Genomic DNA, 23,340 nt, shown 5'->3' on the forward strand with positions numbered 1-23,340 from the left:
AGCAAGGATGCAGTGGCGTTAATGTTTCCTGGTGGTAGTGGGGGACTGTGTTTGTGCTTTCCTCTGGTCAGCTCTGGTAAAAGTCAGATTTCTTTGTCTCAGATCTTCCTCTAGCCTTGTTCTTCTTTCGAGAGTTCCCTTGTGCTGCCTCAGTTGGATCTCCTTCACTTGACAGGGGGGTACCCGAGCAGCGACCCTCCCCAGAACTAGCCCAACTCCTACTTACCTGCCAGGTGAGATACTATGATCATGAAGGTGCTTCTCCCAGGGCAAGGCTCACCCATTGCACTCTGGGTGTGCTGCTCCTGCGATTTCCCCAAATGTGGGAAACTTGACTGCATAATTTGTGTTTCCCCTGGTCGGCTCTCGTATAATTCTGATCTCTTTGTCTCAGGTCTCTCTCCAGCCTAGTTTGCTGTCTGTTTCCACTTCTCTTTTCTTAAACCGCTCCCTTCTATGCCCTTGCGCACCTTAATTAAATCTAACTCTGATTACGTCAGAGAAGGCCAGGTACCCTACACCATAAGAGGGGGTTTGAAATTTTGACTTGTCTACTTAAAGATTACCAAAATCTGATCACAAGGTCAATTACATCACTGGGTGGGAACCTTTTGGTTAATAGCCCATGTAAGTGCAAGAGATCCTGAAGCACTCACTCATCATGGGAAAGTACCAATGTGTTTCTTACAAAAATTCTCCAGATTATTGACTTTTTAAAGTTTTTCTAGGAAACGTTCTAGATGAATGCTTATTAGCCTTTGTCAGTATGTACGTTTGTAAAGTGTCTCTGTGGCGCAATCTATTAGTGTGTTTGGTTATTAATCAAAGGGTTGGTGGTTCAATCCCACCCAGGGATGTAATTGACCATGTTATCAGATTTTGGTGATCTTTAAGTAGACAAGTCAAAATTTCAAACCCCCTCTTATGGTGTAGGGTACCCGGCCTTCTCTGATGTAATCAGAGTTAGATTTGATTAAGTGATTTTATAAAAAACAGCTAGGAAGCACAATTTAGCAGTGGGTTGCAGAGAAAAAAAATTATGCTGGCAGAAAAGTCCAATTGAGTGATTAAACAGCTCTTCATTTTCTGATTTTATGTTTATGCTAACAAATTTGCTCTCTGAAAAGTGTCCACAAAGCCAAGTCTCTGATTAACACCTTTGTAGGAATGGTTTTTCACCTATTACTGAATTAAACTTGCTTCATTGGAAAGGCAGCAAGATGCATCCTCATTTCAATGTCTACTGAAATAATACAGGTTGACACCAGGAAACATAAACGTCACTGCATCCTTGCTGCTTCCTCATGGGGAAGTCTGTTTAATGTGAAAACAAGGTGATATCTAATCAGCACACAGGTAAGGAATTAAGAAAATCTTTCTTTATGGGTGAAGATGTTTCTCACAAAATTGTTGCACCAAGGCATCATTGAAATTCAAGCTGGAAAGATGATTTTAATATAACACTTTTATATTTTGTACTGCTCTTCTGGTGACAATGTAGTTTGTTTTTGTCAATTACCATTTTAATAATAGGGTAAAGAAAATTAAGTGGATTTTTGAAAGAAAACAATACTGTCAATATACTATTAAAACAAATTAAAATGGTAAAAGTTATTGTACTTTAAGTAAAAATAAAAGAGCAAAAATATCAATCCCAGTTTTGGATTACTTTAATTAACAAAAAACAATGCATATAGCAGAGGATAGTTTCAATCTGCCTACCTCTGGGTTATGGACCTAGCATGCTTGCATTACAGTACTCTGCTGCACATGTAAGTGCAAGAGATCCTGAAGCACTCACTCATCATGGGAAAGTACCAATGTGTTTCTTCATTGGTTGATGGAAGAAACATCTTACAAAAACTCTCCAGATTATTGACTTTTTAAAGTTTTTCTAGGAAACGTTCTAGATGAATGCTTATTAGCCTTTGTCAGTATGTACTTTCGCAAAGTGTCTCTGAGGCACAAACAGTTAGCGTGTTCAGTTGTTAACCAAAAGGTTGGTGGTTCAATCCCACCTAGGGACGTAATTGACCTTGTTATCAGATTTTGGTGATCTTTAAGTAGACAAGTAAAAATTTCAAACCACCTCTTATGGTGTAGGGTACCTGGCCTTCTCTGATGTAATCAGAGTTAGATTTGATTAAGTGATTTTATAAAAAAAACAGCCACGAAGCACAATTTAGCAGTGGGTTGCAGAGAAAAAGAAATATGCTGGCAGAAAAATCCAATTGAGTGATTAAACAGCTCTTCATTTTCTGGCTTTATTTTTATGCTAACAAATTTGTGCTCTGAAAAGTGTCCACAAAGCCAAGTATCTGATTAACACCTTTGTAGGGATGGTTTTTCACCTATTATTAAATTAAACTTGCTTCATTGGAAAGGCAGCAAGTGATGTCATCCAAGCAGTGGGTCAAGGTTGGCTTCAAACCTCGTCTGCTTATGAAAAGAGAAAAGGGGTATGCAGGGCATGGCGGCCTTTTGCGGTGCTTGGATGACCCCTAGTTCGCATTAAATAATGCAGTCGAGTTTCCCACATTTGGGGAAATCACAGGGGTCAGCATACCCAGAATGCAATGAATGAACCGCACCCTGGGAGAACAGTCTTCATGACCATGGTATCTCCTATGCAAAATAAGTATGATTTGGGATAGGGCTGGGGAGGGCCGCTGCTCAGGCACATCTCTGTCAAGTAAAGGAGATTCAACTGAGGCAGCACAAGGGAACTCTCATCTGGGGACAACAACTGCAGGGAGAACACATATTTTCAGATGAACATGGGAGGGCAGAAGGCTGCCTAATACTGAAGCACCCCCAAACAACAAACCAAATGCAACAACTAGTGCAAGCATTCCTGGGGGAAGGCCTGCAGCAGATGAATTTGCATATGGCGATGTCATCCAAGCAGTGGGTCAAAGTTGGCTTCAACCCTCGTCTGCATATGAAAAGAGAAAAGGGGCGTGCAGGGCATGGCGGCCTTTTGCGGCACTTGGATGACCCCTAGTTCGCATTAAACACCTCCACCCTCCGTCGGTGTGGGGCTCATGTTGGCTATGCCCCAGCCCCTGAAGGATTCAAGCTGATTTCTTGCAGCAGCTGGGCACTGTAACAGCTCCAGAGCTGCTCTGTAAGGCAAGTAAAAGGGTGTGGGCCCTGTAGCACTACCTGTAGTTCGCATTGTGCGAGACCCCTAGTTCGCATTAAACACCCCCACCCTCCTTCGGTGTGGGGCTCATGTTGGCCATGCCCCAGCCCCTGAAGCATTCACGCTGATTTCTTGCAGCAGCTGGGCACTGTAACAGCTCAAGAGCTGCTCTGTAAGGCAAGTAAAAGGGTGTGGGCCCTGCAGCACTACCTGTAGTTTGCATTGTGCATTGGAAGGCACAAAGTAAGCAGACGGGAGGAGAAGTCAGGATAGTGCACAAGGGTATAGACGGGAGGGGCTCAAGAAAAAAGAAGTGGAAACAGACAGCAAACTAGGCTTCCAATGCACAATGCAAACTACAGGTAGTGCTGCAGGGCCCACACCCTTTTACTTGCCTTACAGAGCAGCTCTGGAGCTGTTTAATCACTCAATTGGATTTTTCTGCCAGCATAATTTTTCTCTTACGTCCTAGAGGATGCTGGGGACTCCGTAAGGACCATGGGGGATAGACGGGCTCCGCAGGAGACATGGGCACTTTAAGAAAGACTTTAGATCTGGGTGTGCACTGGCTCCTCCCTCTATGCCCCTCCTCCAGACCTCAGTTTACTACTGTGCCCAGAGGAGACTGGGTGCTTTTCAGGGAGCTCTCCTGAGTTTCCTGACAGAAAGTATATTTGTTAGATTTTTTTATTTTCAGGGAGCCTGCTGGCAACAGACTCCCTGCATCGAGGGGCGGAGGGGAGAGATGCACACCTACTTCTGTGAGTTGATAGGCTCTGCTTCTTAGGCTACTGTACAGCATTAGCTCCAGAGGGATCGGTACGCAGGTCTCACCCTCGCCGTCCGTCCCAGAGCCGCGCCGCCGTCCCCCTCGCAGAGCCGGAAGATAGAAGCCGGGTGAGTATGAGAAGAAAAGAAGACTTCAGAGGCGGCGAAAGACGTCATGATCTTCACTGAGGTAACGCACAGCAGTAAAGCTGTGCTCCATTGCTCCCATACACCTCACACACGGCAGTCAGTGTAAGGGTGAAGGGCGCAGGGGGGACGCCCTGGGCAGCAATATAGACCTCTCTTTGGCAAAATAAATATATATGCAGCTAGGCACTGTATATATATATAAGAGCCCCCGCCATTTTTTTACTATATTTGAGCGGGACATAAGCCCGTCGCTGAGGGGGTGGGGCTTCTCCCTCAGCACTCACCAGCGCCATTTTCTCCACAGCACCGCTGAGCGGAAACTCCATGGACTCTCCCCTGCTTATACCACGGTAGAAAGAGGGTCTTAAAGAAGAGGGGGCACATAATTAGGCGCATATATATATGGAAATACAGCGCTACTGGGTAAACATAAAATGATTGTGTTTTTTTCCTGGGTCATATAGCGCTGTGGTGTGTGCTGGCATACTTTCTCTCTCTGTCTCTCCAAAGGGCCTTGTTGGGGAACTGTCCTCAGATAAGAGGATTCCCTGAGTGTATGGTGTGTCGGTACACGTGTGTCGACATGTCTGAGGTAGAAGGCTCTCCTAGAGAGGAGCAGGAGCAAATTAATGTGGTGTCTCCATCGACAACGCCGACACCTGACTGGATGGATATGTGGAATGTTTTAAGTGCTAATGTAAACTTATTACACAAGAGATTAGACAAAGCTGAAGCTAGGGAACAGTCAGGGAGTCAACCCATGCCTGTCCCTATGTCGCAGGGACCTTCGGGGTCTCAAAAGCGCCCACTATCCCAAATAGTTGACACAGATACCGACACGGATTCTGACTCCAGTGTCGACTACGATGATGCAAAGTTACAACCAAAATTGGCTAAATGTATTCGATATATGATTATTGCAATAAAAGATGTTTTGCACATCACAGAGTCCCCTGTCCCTGACACGAGGGTACACATGTATAAGGGAAAGAAACCTGAGATAACCTTTCCCCCCTCACATGAGTTGAACGAATTATGTGAAAAAGCTTGGGAATCTCCAGACAAAAAGCTGCAGATTCCCAAAAGGATTCTTATGGCGTATCCTTTCCCGCCAATGGACAGGATACGGTGGGAATCCTCCCCTAGGGTGGATAAAGCATTGACACGCTTATCCAAAAAGGTAGCGCTGCCATCCCAGGATACGGCTACCATCAGGGACCCTGCTGACCGCAAGCAGGAGGTTACCCTAAAGTCCATTTACACACATTCTGGTACCTTACTCAGACCGGCAATTGCGTCGGCCGAGGTTGTAGCGCGGTGGCAGCATGGACAGATACCTTATCAGCAGAGATTGAGACCCTAGATAAGGATGCTATGTTATTGACCATAGGGCATATAAAAGATGCTGTCCTATATATGAGAGATGCTCAAAGTGACATTAGTCTACTGGGTTCTAGAATAAACGCTATGTCGATTTCTGCTAGACGAGTCCTATGGACCCGGCAATGGACAGGTGATGCCGACTCAAAAAGGCATATGGAGGTTTTACCTTACAGGGGTGAGGAATTGTTTGGGGAAGGTCTCTCGGACCTTGTCTCCACAGCTACAGCTGGTAAATCAAATTTTTTGCCTTATATTCCCTCACAGCCTAAGAAAGCACCACATTATCAAATGCAGTCCTTTCGATCACAGAGAAACAAGAAAGTACGAGGTGCGTCCTTTCTTGCCAGAGGTAAGGGCAGAGGGAAGAAGCTGCACAACACAGCTAGTTCCCAGGAACAGAAGTCCTCCCCGGCCTCTACAAAATCCACCGCATGACGCTGGGGCTCCGCTAAAGGAGTCCGCCCAGTTGGGGGCACGTCTTCGAGTTTTCAGTCACATCTGGGTTCATTCGCAGGTGGATTCCTAGGCAATAGAAATTGTTTCTCAGGGTTACAAGCTGAAATTCGAAGAGGTGCCTCCTCGCCGGTTTTTCAAATCGGCCCTACCATCTTCTCCCCAGGAAAGGGACATAGTGTTAAATGCAATTCACAAATTGTATCTTCAACAGGTGGTGGTCAAGGTTCCCCTGCTTCAACAAGGAAAGGGAAATTATTCGACCCTGTTTGTAGTCCCAAAACCGGACGGTTTGGTCAGACCCATATTAAATTTAAAATCCCTGAACCTATACTTGAAAAGGTTCAAGTTCAAGATGGAATCGCTAAGAGCGGTCATCGCCAGCCTAGAAGGGGGGGGTTTTATGATATCTCTGGACATAAAGGATGCATACCTTCATGTACTCATTTATCCACCTCATCAGGCGTACCTAAGATTTGCGGTACAGTATTGTCATTACCAATTTCAGACGTTGCCGTTTGGTCTCTCCAGAATTTTCTCCGAGAATTTTCACCAAGGTAATGACGGAAATTATGGTGCTCCTGCGAAAGCAAGGTGTCACAATTATCCCGTACTTGAACGATCTCCTCATAAAAGCGAGATCAAGAGAGCAGTTGCTGAACAGCGTATAACTTTCATTGAAGGTGTTACAGCAAAACGGCTGGATTCTCAATATCCCGAAGTCGCAGTTGGTTCCTACGACTCGTCTGACTTTGCTTGGGCATTATTCTGGATACGGACCAGAAAAGGGTTTATCTTCCGATAGAAAAGGCCCAGGAACTCATGACTCTGGTCAGGAACCTATTGAAACCAAAACAGGTGTCAGTGCATCACTGCACTCGAGTCCTGGGAATGATGGTGGCATCATACGAGGCCATTCCCTTCGGCAGGTTCCATGCGAGGATCTTGCAATGGGACCTACTGGACAAGTGGTCCGGGTCACATCTACAGATTCATCAGTTGATCACCCTGTCCCCCAGGGCCAGGGTATCTCTCCTGTGGTGGCTGCAGAGTGCTCACCTTCTAGAGGGCCGCAGGTTCGGCATTCAGGACTGGATCCTGGTGACCACGAACGCGAGCCTCCGAGGTTGGGGAGCAGCCACACAGGGAAGAAATTTCCAAGGTCTTTGGTCAAGTCAGGAGACTTGTCTTCACATCAACATCCTGGAGCTAAGGGCCATATACAACGCCCTATGTCAAGCGGAGACCTTACTTCGCGACCAACCAGTTCTGATCCAGTCAGACAACGTCACCGCAGTAGTTCATGTAAACCGCCAAGGCGGCACAAGGAGCAGAGTGGCGATGGCGGAAGCCACCAGAATTCTTCGCTGGGCGGAGAATCATGTAAGCGCACTGTCAGCAGTGTTCATTCCGGGAGTGGACAACTGGGAAGCAGACTTCCTCAGCAGACACGACCTACATCCAGGAGAGTGGGGACTCCATCAGGAAGTCTTCGCACAGATTGCAAGTCGGTGGGGACTGTTCCAGATAGACATGATGGCGTCCCGCCTCAACAAAAAGCTACAGAGGTATTGCACCAGGTCAAGAGACCCTCAGGCAGTAGCTGTATAAACAGCTCTTAATTTTCTGATTTTATGTTTATGCTAACAAATTTGCTCTCTGAAAAGTGTCCACAAAGCCAAGTCTCTGATTAACACCTTTGTAGGAATGGTTTTTCACCTATTACTGAATTAAACTTGCTTCATTGGAAAGGCAGCAAGATGCATCCTCATTTCAATGTCTACTGAAATAATACAGGTTGACACCAGGAAACATTAACGCCACTGCATCCTTGCTGCTTTCGCATGTGGAAGTCTGTTTAATGTGAAAACAAGGTGATATCTAATTAGCACACAGGTAAGGAATTAAGAAAATCTTTATTTAAGGGTGAAGGTGTTTCTCACAAAATCGTTGCCCCAATGCATCATTGAAATTCAAGCTGGAAAGATGATTTTAATATATCACTTGTACATTTTGTATTGCTCTTCTGGTGACAATGTAGTTTGTTTTAGTCAATTACCATTTTAATAATAGGGTAAAGAAAATTAAGTGGATTTTTGAAAGAAAACAATACTGTCAATATACTATTAAAACAAATTAAAATGGTAAAAGTTTTACTTTAAGTAAAAATAAAAGAGCAAAAATATCAATCCCAGTTTTGGATTACTTTAATTAACAAAAAAAAATATGCATATAGCAGAGGATAGTTTCAATCTGCCTACCTCTGGGTTATGGGCCCAGCATGTTTCCATTGCAGTACTCTGCTGCACATGTAAGTGCAAGAGATCCTGAAGCACTCACTCATCATGGGAAAGTACCAATGTGTTTCTTCTTTGGTTGATGGAAGAAACATCTTACAAAAACTCTCCAGATTATTGACTTTTTAAAGTTTTTCTAGGAAACGTTCTAGATGAATGCTTATTAGCCTTTGTCAGTATGTATGTTTGTAAAGTGTCTCTGTGGCGCAATCGGTTAGTGTGTTTGGTTATTAATCAAAGGGTTGGTGGTTCAATCCCACCCAGTGATGTAATTGACCTTGTTATCAGATTTTGGTGATCTTTAAGTAGACAAGTCAAAATTTCAAACCCCCTTCTTATGGTGTAGGGTACCTGGCCTACTCTGATGTAATCAGAGTTAGATTTGAATCAGTGATTTTATAAAAAAAAACAGCTAGGAAGCACAATTTAGCAGTGGGTTGCAGAGAAAAAGAAATATGCTGGCAGAAAAATCCAATTGAGTGATTAAACAGCTCTTCATTTTCTGGCTTTATTTTTATGCTAACTAATTTGTTCTCTGAAAAGTGTCCACAAAGCCAAGTATCTGATTAACATATTTGTAGGGATGGTTTTTCACCTATTACTAAATTAAACTTGCTTCATTGGAAAGGCAGCAAGATGCATCCTCATTTCAATATCTACTGAAATAATACAGGTTGACACCAGGAAACATTAACGCCACTGCATCCTTGCTGCTTTCTCATGTGGAAGTCTGTTTAATGTGAAAACAAGGTGATATCTAATTAGCACACAGGTAAGGAATTAAGAAAATCTTTATTTAAGGGTGAAGATGTTTCTCACAAAATCGTTGCCCCAATGCATCATTGAAATTCAAGCTGGAAAGATGATTTTAATATATCACTTGTACATTTTGTATTGCTCTTCTGGTGACAATGTAGTTTGTTTTTGTCAATTACCATTTTAATAATCGGGTAAAGAAAATTAATTGGATTTTTGAAAGAAAACAACACTGTCAATATACTATTAAAACAAATTAAAATGGTAAAAGTTATTGTACTTTAAGTAAAAATAAAAGCTAAAATATCAATCCCAGTTTTGGATTACTTTAATGAACAAAAAAAAATGCATATAGCAAAGGATAGTTTCAATCTGCCTACCTCTGGGTTATGGGCCCAGCATGCTTCCATTGCAGTACTCTGCTGCACATGTAAGTGCAAGAGATCCTGAAGCACTCACTCATCATGCGAAAGTACCAATGTGTTTCTTCATTGGTTGCTGGAAGAAACATCTTACAAAAACTCTCCAGATTATTGACTTTTTAAAGTTTTTCTAGGAAACGTTCTAGATGAATGCTTATTAGTCTTTGTCAGTATGTACTTTTTGCAAAGTGTCTCTGTGGCGCAATCGGTTAGTGTGTTCAGCTATTAATCAAAAGGTTGGTGGTTCAATCCCATCCAGGGACGTAATTGACCTTGTGATCAAATTTTGGTAATATTTAAGTAGACAAGTCAAAATTGCAAACCCCCTCTTATGGTGTAGGGTACCTGGCCTTCTCTGATGTAATCAGAGTTAGATTTGATTAAGTGATTTTATAAAAAAACAGCTAGGAAGCACAATTTAGCAGTGGGTTGCAGAGAAAAAGAAAAATGCTGGCAGAAAAATCCAATTGAGTGATTAAACAGCTCTTCATTTTCTGGCTTTATTTTTATGATAACAAATTTGTTCTCTGAAAAGTGTCCACAAAGCCAAGTATCTGATTAACATCTTTGTAGGGATGGTTTTTCACCTATTACTAAATTAAACTTGCTTCATTGGAAAGGCAGCAAGATGCATCCTCATTTCAATATCTACGGAAATAATACAGGTTGACACCAGGAAACATTAACGCCACTGCATCTTTGCTGTTTTCTCATGTGGAAGTCTGTTTAATGTGAAAACAAGGTGATATCTAATTAGCACACAGGTAAGGAATTAAGAAAATCTTTATTTAAGGGTGAAGATGTTTCTCACAAAATCGTTGCCCCAATGCATCATTGAAATTCAAGCTGGAAAGATGATTTTAATATATCACTTGTACATTTTGTATTGCTCTTCTGGTGACAATTAAGTTTGTTTTTGTCAATTACCATTTTAATAATCGGGTAAAGAAAATTAATTGGATTTTTGAAAGAAAACAATACTGTCAATATACTATTAAAACAAATTAAAATGGTAAAAGTTATTGTACTTTAAGTAAAAATAAAAGAGCAAAAATATCAATCCCAGTTTTGGATTACTTTAATTAACAAAAAAAATGCATATAGCAGAGGATAGTTTCAATCTGCCTACCTCTGGGTTATGGACCCAGCATGCTTCCATTACAGTACTCTGCTGCACATGTAAGTGCAAGAGATCCTGAAGCACTCACTCATCATGGAAAAGTACCAATGTGTTTCTTCATTGGTTGATGGAAGAAACATCTTACAAAAACTCTCCAGATTATTGACTATTTAAAGTTTTTATAGGAAACGTTGTAGATGAATGCTTATTAGCCTTTGTCAGTATGTACTTTTGCAAAGTTTCGCTGTGGCGCAATCAGTTAGTGTGTACGGCTATTAACCAAAAGGTTGGTGGTTCAATCCCACCCAGGGACGTAATTGAACTTGTTATCAGATTTTGTTGATCTTTAAGTAGACAAGTCAAAATTTCGAAAACCCCTGTTATGGTGTAGGGTACCTGGCCTTCTCTGATGTAATCAGAGTTAGATTTGATTCAGTGATTTTATAAAAACAGCTAGGAAGCACAATTTAGCAGTGGGTTGCAGAGAAAAAGAAATATGCTGGCAGAAAAATCCAATTGAGTGATTAAACAGCTCTTCATTTTCTGGCTTTATTTTTATGATAACAAATTTGTTCTCTGAAAAGTGTCCACAAAGCCAAGTATCTGATTAACATCTTTGTAAGGATGGTTTTTCACCTATTGCTAAATTAAACTTGCTTCATTGGAAAGGCAGCAAGATGCATCCTCATTTCAATATCTACGGAAATAATACAGGTTGACACCAGGAAACATTAACGCCACTGCATCTTTGCTGTTTTCTCATGTGGAAGTCTGTTTAATGTGAAAACAAGGTGATATCTAATTAGCACACAGGTAAGGAATTAAGAAAATCTTTATTTAAGGGTGAAGATGTTTCTCACAAAATCGTTGCCCCAATGCATCATTGAAATTCAAGCTGGAAAGATGATTTTAATATATCACTTGTACATTTTGTATTGCTCTTCTGGTGACAATGTAGTTTGTTTTTGTCAATTACCATTTTAATAATCGGGTAAAGAAAATTAATTGGATTTTTGAAAGAAAACAATACTGTCAATATACTATTAAAACAAATTAAAATGGTAAAAGTTATTGTACTTTAAGTAAAAATAAAAGAGCAAAAATATCAATCCCAGTTTTGGATTACTTTAATTAACAAAAAAAAATGCATATAGCAGAGGATAGTTTCAATCTGCCTACCTCTGGGTTATGGACCCAGCATGCTTCCATTACAGTACTCTGCTGCACATGTAAGTGCAAGAGGTCCTGAAGCACTCACTTATCATGGGAAAGTACCAATGTGTTTCTTCATTGGTTGATGGAAGAAACATCTTACAAAAACTCTCCACATTATTGACTTTTTAAAATGTTTCTAGGAAACGTTCTAGATGAATGCTTATTAGCCTTTGTCAGTATGTACTTTTGCAAAGTGTCGCTATGGCGCAATCAGTTAGTGTGTATGGTTATTAACCAAAAGGTTGGTGGTTCAATCCCACCCAGGGACGTAATTGACCTTGTTATCAGATTTTGGTGATCTTTAAGTAGACAAGTCAAAATTTCAAACCCCCTGTTATGGTGTAGGGTACCTGGCCTTCTCTGATGTAATCAGAGTTAGATTTGATTCAGTGATTTTATAAAAACAGCTAGGAAGCACAATTTAGCAGTGGGTTGCAGAGAAAAAGAAATATGCTGGCAAAAAAATCCAATTGAGTGATTAAACAGCTCTTCATTTTCTGGCTTTATTTTTATGCTAACAAATTTGTTCTCTGAAAAGTGTCCACAAAGCCAAGTCTCTGATTAACACCTTTGTAGGGATGGTTTTTCACGTATTACTAAATTAAACTTGCTTCATTGGAAAGGCAGCAAGATGCATCCTCATTTCAATATCTACAGAAATAATACAGGTTGACACCAGGAAACATTAACGCCACTGCATCCTTGCTGCTTTCTCATGTGGAAGTCTGTTTAATGTGAAAACAAGGTGATATCTAATTAGCACACAGGTAAGGAATTAAGAAAATCTTTATTTAAGGGTGAAGATGTTTCTCACAAAATCGTTGCCCCAATGCATCATTGAAATTCAAGCTGGAAAGATGATTTTAATATATCACTTGTACATTTTGTATTGCTCTTCTGGTGACAATGTAGTTTGTTTTTGTCAATTACCATTTTAATAATCGGGTAAAGAAAATTAATTGGATTTTTGAAAGAAAACAACACTGTCAATATACTATTAAAACAAATTAAAATGGTAAAAGTTATTGTACTTTAAGTAAAAATAAAAGCTAAAATATCAATCCCAGTTTTGGATTACTTTAATGAACAAAAAAAAATGCATATAGCAAAGGATAGTTTCAATCTGCCTACCTCTGGGTTATGGGCCCAGCATGCTTCCATTGCAGTACTCTGCTGCACATGTAAGTGCAAGAGATCCTGAAGCACTCACTCATCATGCGAAAGTACCAATGTGTTTCTTCATTGGTTGCTGGAAGAAACATCTTACAAAAACTCTCCAGATTATTGACTTTTTAAAGTTTTTCTAGGAAACGTTCTAGATGAATGCTTATTAGTCTTTGTCAGTATGTACTTTTTGCAAAGTGTCTCTGTGGCGCAATCGGTTAGTGTGTTCAGCTATTAATCAAAAGGTTGGTGGTTCAATCCCATCCAGGGACGTAATTGACCTTGTGATCAAATTTTGGTAATATTTAAGTAGACAAGTCAAAATTGCAAACCCCCTCTTATGGTGTAGGGTACCTGGCCTTCTCTGATGTAATCAGAGTTAGATTTGATTAAGTGATTTTATAAAAAAACAGCTAGGAAGCACAATTTAGCAGTGGGTTGCAGAGAAAAAGAAAAATGCTGGCAGAAAAATCCAATTGAGTGATTAAACAGCTCTTCATTTTCTGGCTTTATTTTTATGATAACAAATTTGTTCTCTGAAAAGTGTCCACAAAGCCAAGTATCTGATTAACATCTTTGTAGGGATGGTTTTTCACCTATTACTAAATTAAACTTGCTTCATTGGAAAGGCAGCAAGATGCATCCTCATTTCAATATCTACGGAAATAATACAGGTTGACACCAGGAAACATTAACGCCACTGCATCTTTGCTGTTTTCTCATGTGGAAGTCTGTTTAATGTGAAAACAAGGTGATATCTAATTAGCACACAGGTAAGGAATTAAGAAAATCTTTATTTAAGGGTGAAGATGTTTCTCACAAAATCGTTGCCCCAATGCATCATTGAAATTCAAGCTGGAAAGATGATTTTAATATATCACTTGTACATTTTGTATTGCTCTTCTGGTGACAATTAAGTTTGTTTTTGTCAATTACCATTTTAATAATCGGGTAAAGAAAATTAATTGGATTTTTGAAAGAAAACAATACTGTCAATATACTATTAAAACAAATTAAAATGGTAAAAGTTATTGTACTTTAAGTAAAAATAAAAGAGCAAAAATATCAATCCCAGTTTTGGATTACTTTAATTAACAAAAAAAATGCATATAGCAGAGGATAGTTTCAATCTGCCTACCTCTGGGTTATGGACCCAGCATGCTTCCATTACAGTACTCTGCTGCACATGTTAGTGCAAGAGATCCTGAAGCACTCACTCATCATGGAAAAGTACCAATGTGTTTCTTCATTGGTTGATGGAAGAAACATCTTACAAAAACTCTCCAGATTATTGACTATTTAAAGTTTTTATAGGAAACGTTGTAGATGAATGCTTATTAGCCTTTGTCAGTATGTACTTTTGCAAAGTTTCGCTGTGGCGCAATCAGTTAGTGTGTACGGCTATTAACCAAAAGGTTGGTGGTTCAATCCCACCCAGGGACGTAATTGAACTTGTTATCAGATTTTGTTGATCTTTAAGTAGACAAGTCAAAATTTCGAAAACCCCTGTTATGGTGTAGGGTACCTGGCCTTCTCTGATGTAATCAGAGTTAGATTTGATTCAGTGATTTTATAAAAACAGCTAGGAAGCACAATTTAGCAGTGGGTTGCAGAGAAAAAGAAATATGCTGGCAGAAAAATCCAATTGAGTGATTAAACAGCTCTTCATTTTCTGGCTTTATTTTTATGATAACAAATTTGTTCTCTGAAAAGTGTCCACAAAGCCAAGTATCTGATTAACATCTTTGTAAGGATGGTTTTTCACCTATTGCTAAATTAAACTTGCTTCATTGGAAAGGCAGCAAGATGCATCCTCATTTCAATATCTACGGAAATAATACAGGTTGACACCAGGAAACATTAACGCCACTGCATCTTTGCTGTTTTCTCATGTGGAAGTCTGTTTAATGTGAAAACAAGGTGATATCTAATTAGCACACAGGTAAGGAATTAAGAAAATCTTTATTTAAGGGTGAAGATGTTTCTCACAAAATCGTTGCCCCAATGCATCATTGAAATTCAAGCTGGAAAGATGATTTTAATATATCACTTGTACATTTTGTATTGCTCTTCTGGTGACAATGTAGTTTGTTTTTGTCAATTACCATTTTAATAATCGGGTAAAGAAAATTAATTGGATTTTTGAAAGAAAACAATACTGTCAATATACTATTAAAACAAATTAAAATGGTAAAAGTTATTGTACTTTAAGTAAAAATAAAAGAGCAAAAATATCAATCCCAGTTTTGGATTACTTTAATTAACAAAAAAAAAATGCATATAGCAGAGGATAGTTTCAATCTGCCTACCTCTGGGTTATGGACCCAGCATGCTTCCATTACAGTACTCTGCTGCACATGTAAGTGCAAGAGGTCCTGAAGCACTCACTTATCATGGGAAAGTACCAATGTGTTTCTTCATTGGTTGATGGAAGAAACATCTTACAAAAACTCTCCACATTATTGACTTTTTAAAATGTTTCTAGGAAACGTTCTAGATGAATGCTTATTAGCCTTTGTCAGTATGTACTTTTGCAAAGTGTCGCTATGGCGCAATCAGTTAGTGTGTATGGTTATTAACCAAAAGGTTGGTGGTTCAATCCCACCCAGGGACGTAATTGACCTTGTTATCAGATTTTGGTGATCTTTAAGTAGACAAGTCAAAATTTCAAACCCCCTGTTATGGTGTAGGGTACCTGGCCTTCTCTGATGTAATCAGAGTTAGATTTGATTCAGTGATTTTATAAAAACAGCTAGGAAGCACAATTTAGCAGTGGGTTGCAGAGAAAAAGAAATATGCTGGCAAAAAAATCCAATTGAGTGATTAAACAGCTCTTCATTTTCTGGCTTTATTTTTATGCTAACAAATTTGTTCTCTGAAAAGTGTCCACAAAGCCAAGTCTCTGATTAACACCTTTGTAGGGATGGTTTTTCACCTATTACTAAATTAAACTTGCTTCATTGGAAAGGCAGCAAGATGCATCCTCATTTCAATATCTACAGAAATAATACAGGTTGACACCAGGAAACATTAACGCCACTGCATCCTTGCTGCTTTCTCATGTGGAAGTCTGTTTAATGTGAAAACAAGGTGATATCTAATTAGCACACAGGTAAGGAATTAAGAAAATCTTTATTTAAGGGTGAAGATGTTTCTCACAAAATCGTTGTCCCAATGCATCATTGAAATTCAAGCTGGAAAGATGATTTTAATATATCACTTGTACATTTTGTATTGCTCTTCTGGTGACAATGTAGTTTGTTTTTGTCAATTACCATTTTAATAATCGGGTAAAGAAAATGAATTGGATTTTTGAAAGAAAACAATACTGTCAATATACTATTAAAACAAATTAAAATGGTAAAAGTTATTGTACTTTAAGTAAAAATAAAAGAGCAAAAATATCAATCCCAGTTTTGGATTACTTTAATTAACAAAAAAAAATGCATATAGCAGAGGATAGTTTCAATCTGCCTACCTCTGGGTTATGGACCCAGCATGCTTCCATTACAGTACTCTGCTGCACATGTAAGTGCAAGAGGTCCTGAAGCACTCACTTATCATGGGAAAGTACCAATGTGTTTCTTCATTGGTTGTTGGAAGAAACATCTTACAAAAACTCTCCACATTATTGACTTTTTAAAATGTTTCTAGGAAACGTTCTAGATGAATGCTTATTAGCCTTTGTCAGTATGTACTTTTGCAAAGTGTCGCTGTGGCGCAATCAGTTAGTGTGTATGGTTATTAACCAAAAGGTTGGTGGTTCAATCCCACCTAGGGACGTAATTGACCTTGTTATCAGATTTTGGTGATCTTTAAGTAGACAAGTCAAAATTTCAAACCCGCTGTTATGGTGTAGGGTACCTGGCCTTCTCTGATGTAATCAGAGTTAGATTTGATTCAGTGATTTTATAAAAACAGCTAGGAAGCACAATTTAGCAGTGGGTTGCAGAGAAAAAGAAATATGCTGGCAAAAAAATCCAATTGAGTGATTAAACAGCTCTTCATTTTCTGGCTTTATTTTTATGCTAACAAATTTGTTCTCTGAAAAGTGTCCACAAAGCCAAGTCTCTGATTAACACCTTTGTAGGGATGGTTTTTCACCTATTACTAAATTAAACTTGCTTCATTGGAAAGGCAGCAAGATGCATCCTCATTTCAATGTCTACTGAAATAATACAGGTTGACACCAGGAAACATTAACGCCACTGCATCCTTGCTGCTTTCGCATGTGGAAGTCTGTTTAATGTGAAAACAAGGTGATATCTAATTAGCACACAGGTAAGGAATTAAGAAAATCTTTATTTAAGGGTGAAGATGTTTCTCACAAAATCGTTGCCCCAATGCATCATTGAAATTCAAGCTGGAAAGATGATTTTAATATATCACTTGTACATTTTGTATTGCTCTTCTGGTGACAATGTAGTTTGTTTTTGTCAATTACCATTTTAATAATCGGGTAAAGAAAATTAATTGGATTTTTGAAAGAAAACAATACTGTCAATATACTATTAAAACAAATTAAAATGGTAAAAGTTATTGTACTTTAGGTAAAAATAAAAGAGCAAAAATATCAATCCCAGTTTTGGATTACTTTAATTAACAAAAAAAAATGCATATAGCAGAGGATAGTTTCAATCTGCCTACCTCTGGGTTATGGACCCAGCATGCTTCCATTACAGTACTCTGCTGCACATGTAAGTGCAAGAGGTCCTGAAGCACTCACTTATCATGGGAAAGTACCAATGTGTTTCTTCATTGGTTGATGGAAGAAACATCTTACAAAAACTCTCCACATTATTGACTTTTTAAAATGTTTCTAGGAAACGTTCTAGATGAATGCTTATTAGCCTTTGTCAGTATGTACTTTTGCAAAGTGTCGCTATGGCGCAATCAGTTAGTGTGTATGGTTATTAACCAAAAGGTTGGTGGTTCAATCCCACCCAGGGACGTAATTGACCTTGTTATCAGATTTTGGTGATCTTTAAGTAGACAAGTCAAAATTTCAAACCCCCTGTTATGGTGTAGGGTACCTGGCCTTCTCTGATGTAATCAGAGTTAGATTTGATTCAGTGATTTTATAAAAACAGCTAGGAAGCACAATTTAGCAGTGGGTTGCAGAGAAAAAGAAATATGCTGGCAAAAAAATCCAATTGAGTGATTAAACAGCTCTTCATTTTCTGGCTTTATTTTTATGCTAACAAATTTGTTCTCTGAAAAGTGTCCACAAAGCCAAGTCTCTGATTAACACCTTTGTAGGGATGGTTTTTCACCTATTACTAAATTAAACTTGCTTCATTGGAAAGGCAGCAAGATGCATCCTCATTTCAATATCTACAGAAATAATACAGGTTGACACCAGGAAACATTAACGCCACTGCATCCTTGCTGCTTTCTCATGTGGAAGTCTGTTTAATGTGAAAACAAGGTGATATCTAATTAGCACACAGGTAAGGAATTAAGAAAATCTTTATTTAAGGGTGAAGATGTTTCTCACAAAATCGTTGCCCCAATGCATCATTGAAATTCAAGCTGGAAAGATGATTTTAATATATCACTTGTACATTTTGTATTGCTCTTCTGGTGACAATGTAGTTTGTTTTTGTCAATTACCATTTTAATAATCGGGTAAAGAAAATTAATTGGATTTTTGAAAGAAAACAATACTGTCAATATACTATTAAAACAAATTAAAATGGTAAAAGTTATTGTACTTTAAGTAAAAATAAAAGAGCAAAAATATCAATCCCAGTTTTGGATTACTTTAATTAACAAAAAAAAATGCATATAGCAGAGGATAGTTTCAATCTGCCTACCTCTGGGTTATGGACCCAGCATGCTTCCATTACAGTACTCTGCTGCACATGTAAGTGCAAGAGGTCCTGAAGCACTCACTTATCATGGGAAAGTACCAATGTGTTTCTTCATTGGTTGATGGAAGAAACATCTTACAAAAACTCTCCACATTATTGACTTTTTAAAATGTTTCTAGGAAACGTTCTAGATGAATGCTTATTAGCCTTTGTCAGTATGTACTTTTGCAAAGTGTCGCTGTGGCGCAATCAGTTAGTGTGTATGGTTATTAACCAAAAGGTTGGTGGTTCAATCCCACCCAGGGACGTAATTGACCTTGTTATCAGATTTTGGTGATCTTTAAGTAGACAAGTCAAAATTTCAAACCCCCTGTTATGGTGTAGGGTACCTGGCCTTCTCTGATGTAATCAGAGTTAGATTTGATTCAGTGATTTTATAAAAACAGCTAGGAAGCACAATTTAGCAGTGGGTTGCAGAGAAAAAGAAATATGCTGGCAAAAAAATCCAATTGAGTGATTAAACAGCTCTTCATTTTCTGGCTTTATTTTTATGCTAACAAATTTGTTCTCTGAAAAGTGTCCACAAAGCCAAGTCTCTGATTAACACCTTTGTAGGGATGGTTTTTCACCTATTACTAAATTAAACTTGCTTCATTGGAAAGGCAGCAAGATGCATCCTCATTTCAATGTCTACTGAAATAATACAGGTTGACACCAGGAAACATTAACGCCACTGCATCCTTGCTGCTTTCGCATGTGGAAGTCTGTTTAATGTGAAAACAAGGTGATATCTAATTAGCACACAGGTAAGGAATTAAGAAAATCTTTATTTAAGGGTGAAGGTGTTTCTCACAAAATCGTTGCCCCAATGCATCATTGAAATTCAAGCTGGAAAGATGATTTTAATATATCACTTGTACATTTTGTATTGCTCTTCTGGTGACAATGTAGTTTGTTTTTGTCAATTACCATTTTAATAATAGGGTAAAGAAAATTAAGTGGATTTTTGAAAGAAAACAATACTGTCAATATACTATTAAAACAAATTAAAATGGTAAAAGTTATTGTACTTTAAGTAAAAATAAAAGAGCAAAAATATCAATCCCAGTTTTGGATTACTTTAATTAACAAAATAAAATGCATATAGCAGAGGATAGTTTCAATCTGCCTACCTCTGGGTTATGGGCCCAGCATTTTTCCATTGCAGTACTCTGCTGCACATGTAAGTGCAAGAGATCCTGAAGCACTCACTCATCATGGGAAAGTACCAATGTGTTTCTTCGTTGGTTGATGGAAGAAACATCTTACAAAAACTCTCCAGACTATTGACTTTTTAAAGTTTTTCTAGGAAACGTTCTAGATGAATGCTTATTAGCCTTTGTCAGTATGTACGTTTGTAAAGTGTCTCTGTGGCGCAATCTGTTAGTGTGTTTGGTTATTAATCAAAGGGTTGGTGGTTCAATCCCACCCAGGGATGTAATTGACCTTGTTATCAGATTTTGGTGATCTTTAAGTAGACAAGTCAAAATTTCAAACCCCCTTCTTATGGTGTAGGGTACCTGGCCTACTCTGATGTAATCAGAGTTAGATTTGAATCAGTGATTTTATAAAAAAAACAGCTAGGAAGCACAATTTAGCAGTGGGTTGCAGAGAAAAAGAAATATGCTGGCAGAAAAATCCAATTGAGTGATTAAACAGCTCTTCATTTTCTGGCTTTATTTTTATGCTAACGAATTTGTTCTCTGAAAAGTGTCCACAAAGCCAAGTATCTGATTAACATATTTGTAGGGATGGTTTTTCACCTATTACTAAATTAAACTTGCTTCATTGGAAAGGCAGCAAGATGCATCCTCATTTCAATATCTACTGAAATAATACAGGTTGACACCAGGAAACATTAACGCCACTGCATCCTTGCTGCTTTCTCATGTGGAAGTCTGTTTAATGTGAAAACAAGGTGATATCTAATTAGCACACAGGTAAGGAATTAAGAAAATCTTTATTTAAGGGTGAAGATGTTTCTCACAAAATCGTTGCCCCAATGCATCATTGAAATTCAAGCTGGAAAGATGATTTTAATATATCACTTGTACATTTTGTATTGCTCTTCTGGTGACAATGTAGTTTGTTTTTGTCAATTACCATTTTAATAATCGGGTAAAGAAAATTAATTGGATTTTTGAAAGAAAACAATACTGTCAATATACTATTAAAACAAATTAAAATGGTAAAAGTTATTGTACTTTAAGTAAAAATAAAAGCTAAAATATCAATCCCAGTTTTGGATTACTTTAATGAACAAAAAAAAAAATGCATATAGCAAAGGATAGTTTCAATCTGCCTACCTCTGGGTTATGGGCCCAGCATGCTTCCATTGCAGTACTCTGCTGCACATGTAAGTGCAAGAGATCCTGAAGCACTCACTCATCATGCGAAAGTAACAATGTGTTTCTTCATTGGTTGCTGGAAGAAACATCTTACAAAAACTCTCCAGATTATTGACTTTTTAAAGTTTTTCTAGGAAACGTTCTAGATGAATGCTTATTAGTCTTTGTCAGTATGTACTTTTCGCAAAGTGTCTCTGTGGCGCAATCGGTTAGTGTGTTCAGCTATTAATCAAAAGGTTGGTGGTTCAATCCCATCCAGGGATGTAATTGACCTTGTGATCAGATTTTGGTAATATTTAAGTAGACAAGTCAAAATTGCAAACCCCCTCTTATGGTGTAGGGTACCTGGCCTTCTCTGATGTAATCAGAGTTAGATTTGATTAAGTGATTTTATAAAAAAACAGCTAGGAAGCACAATTTAGCAGTGGGTTGCAGAGAAAAAGAAAAATGCTGGCAGAAAAATCGAAATGAGTGATTAAACAGCTCTTCATTTTCTGGCTTTATTTTTATGATAACAAATTTGTTCTCTGAAAAGTGTCCACAAAGCCAAGTATCTGATTAACATCTTTGTAGGGATGGTTTTTCACCTATTACTAAATTAAACTTGCTTCATTGGAAAGGCAGCAAGATGCATCCTCATTTCAATATCTACGGAAATAATACAGGTTGACACCAGGAAACATTAACGCCACTGCATCTTTGCTGTTTTCTCATGTGGAAGTCTGTTTAATGTGAAAACAAGGTGATATCTAATTAGCACACAGGTAAGGAATTAAGAACATCTTTATTTAAGGGTTAAGGTGTTTCTCACAAAATCGTTGCCCCAATGCATCATTGAAATTCAAGCTGGAAAGATGATTTTAATATATCACTTGTACATTTTGTATTGCTCTTCTGGTGACAATGTAGTTTGTTTTTGTCAATTACCATTTTAATAATCGGGTAAAGAAAATTAATAGGATTTTTGGAAGAAAACAATACTATTAAAACAAATTAAAATGGTAAAAGTTATTGTACTTTAAGTAAAAATAAAAGAGCAAAAATATCAATCCCAGTTTTGGATTACTTTAATTAACAAAAAAAATGCATATAGCAGAGGATAGTTTCAATCTGCCTACCTCTGGGTTATGGACCCAGCATGCTTCCATTACAGTACTCTGCTGCACATGTAAGTGCAAGAGATCCTGAAGCACTCACTCATCATGGGAAAGTACCAATGTGTTTCTTCATTGGTTGATGGAAGAAACATCTTACAAAAACTCTCCACATTATTGACTTTTTAAAATGTTTCTAGGAATCGTTCTAGATGAATGCTTATTAGCCTTTGTCAGTAAGTACTTTTGCAAAGTGTCGCTGTGGCGCAATCAGTTAGTGTGTAAGGCTATTAACCAAAAGGTTGGTGGTTCAATCCCACCCAGGGACTTAATTGACCTTGTTATCAGATTTTGGTGATCTTTAAGTAGACAAGTCAAAATTTCAAACCCACTGTTATGGTGTAGGGTACCTGGCCTTCTCTGATGTTTAGATTTGATTCAGTGATTTTATAAAAACAGCTAGGAAGCACAATTTAGCAGTGGGTTGCAGAGAAAAAGAAATATGCTGGCAGAAAAATCCAATTGAGTGATTAAACAGCTCTTCATTTTCTGGCTTTATTTTTATACTAACAAATTTGTTCTCTGAAAAGTGTCCACAAAGCCAAGTCTCTGATTAACACCTTTGTAGGGATGGTTTTTCACCTATTACTAAATTAAACTTGCTTCATTGGAAAGGCAGCAAGATGCATCCTCATTTCAATGTCTACTGAAATAATACAGGTTGACACCAGGAAACATTAACGCCACTGCATCCTTGCTGCTTTCGCATGTGGAAGTCTGTTTAATGTGAAAACAAGGTGATATCTAATTAGCACACAGGTAAGGAATTAAGAAAATCTTTATTTAAGGGTGAAGATGTTTCTCACAAAATCGTTGCCCCAATGCATCATTGAAATTCAAGCTGGAAAGATGATTTTAGTATATCACTTGTACATTTTGTATTGCTCTTCTGGTGACAATGTAGTTTGTTTTTGTCAATTACCATTTTAATAATCGGGTAAAGAAAATTAATTGGATTTTTGAAAGAAAACAATACTGTCAATATACTATTAAAACAAATTAAAATGGTAAAAGTTATTGTACTTTAAGTAAAAATAAAAGAGCAAAAATATCAATCCCAGTTTTGGATTACTTTAATTAACAAAAAAAATGCATGTTTTGGTTTCGGTTCCG

At 38.2% G+C, this 23,340-nt stretch overlaps 2 pseudogenes; one reads left to right on the forward strand and one right to left on the reverse strand.

Moving 5' to 3' along the window:
- The first annotated feature begins 218 nt into the window (after nt 1-218).
- Nucleotides 219-360, forward strand: LOC134988856 (U1 spliceosomal RNA; annotated as a pseudogene).
- A 2,103-nt stretch (nt 361-2,463) lies between these two features.
- LOC134988895 (U1 spliceosomal RNA) lies at nt 2,464-2,642 on the reverse strand (annotated as a pseudogene).
- Nucleotides 2,643-23,340: the final 20,698 nt, after the last annotated feature.

The sequence above is a fragment of the Pseudophryne corroboree genome, unplaced genomic scaffold, assembly GCF_028390025.1.
Source record: "Pseudophryne corroboree isolate aPseCor3 unplaced genomic scaffold, aPseCor3.hap2 scaffold_1087, whole genome shotgun sequence".
In the NCBI taxonomy this organism is placed as follows: domain Eukaryota; kingdom Metazoa; phylum Chordata; class Amphibia; order Anura; family Myobatrachidae; genus Pseudophryne; species Pseudophryne corroboree.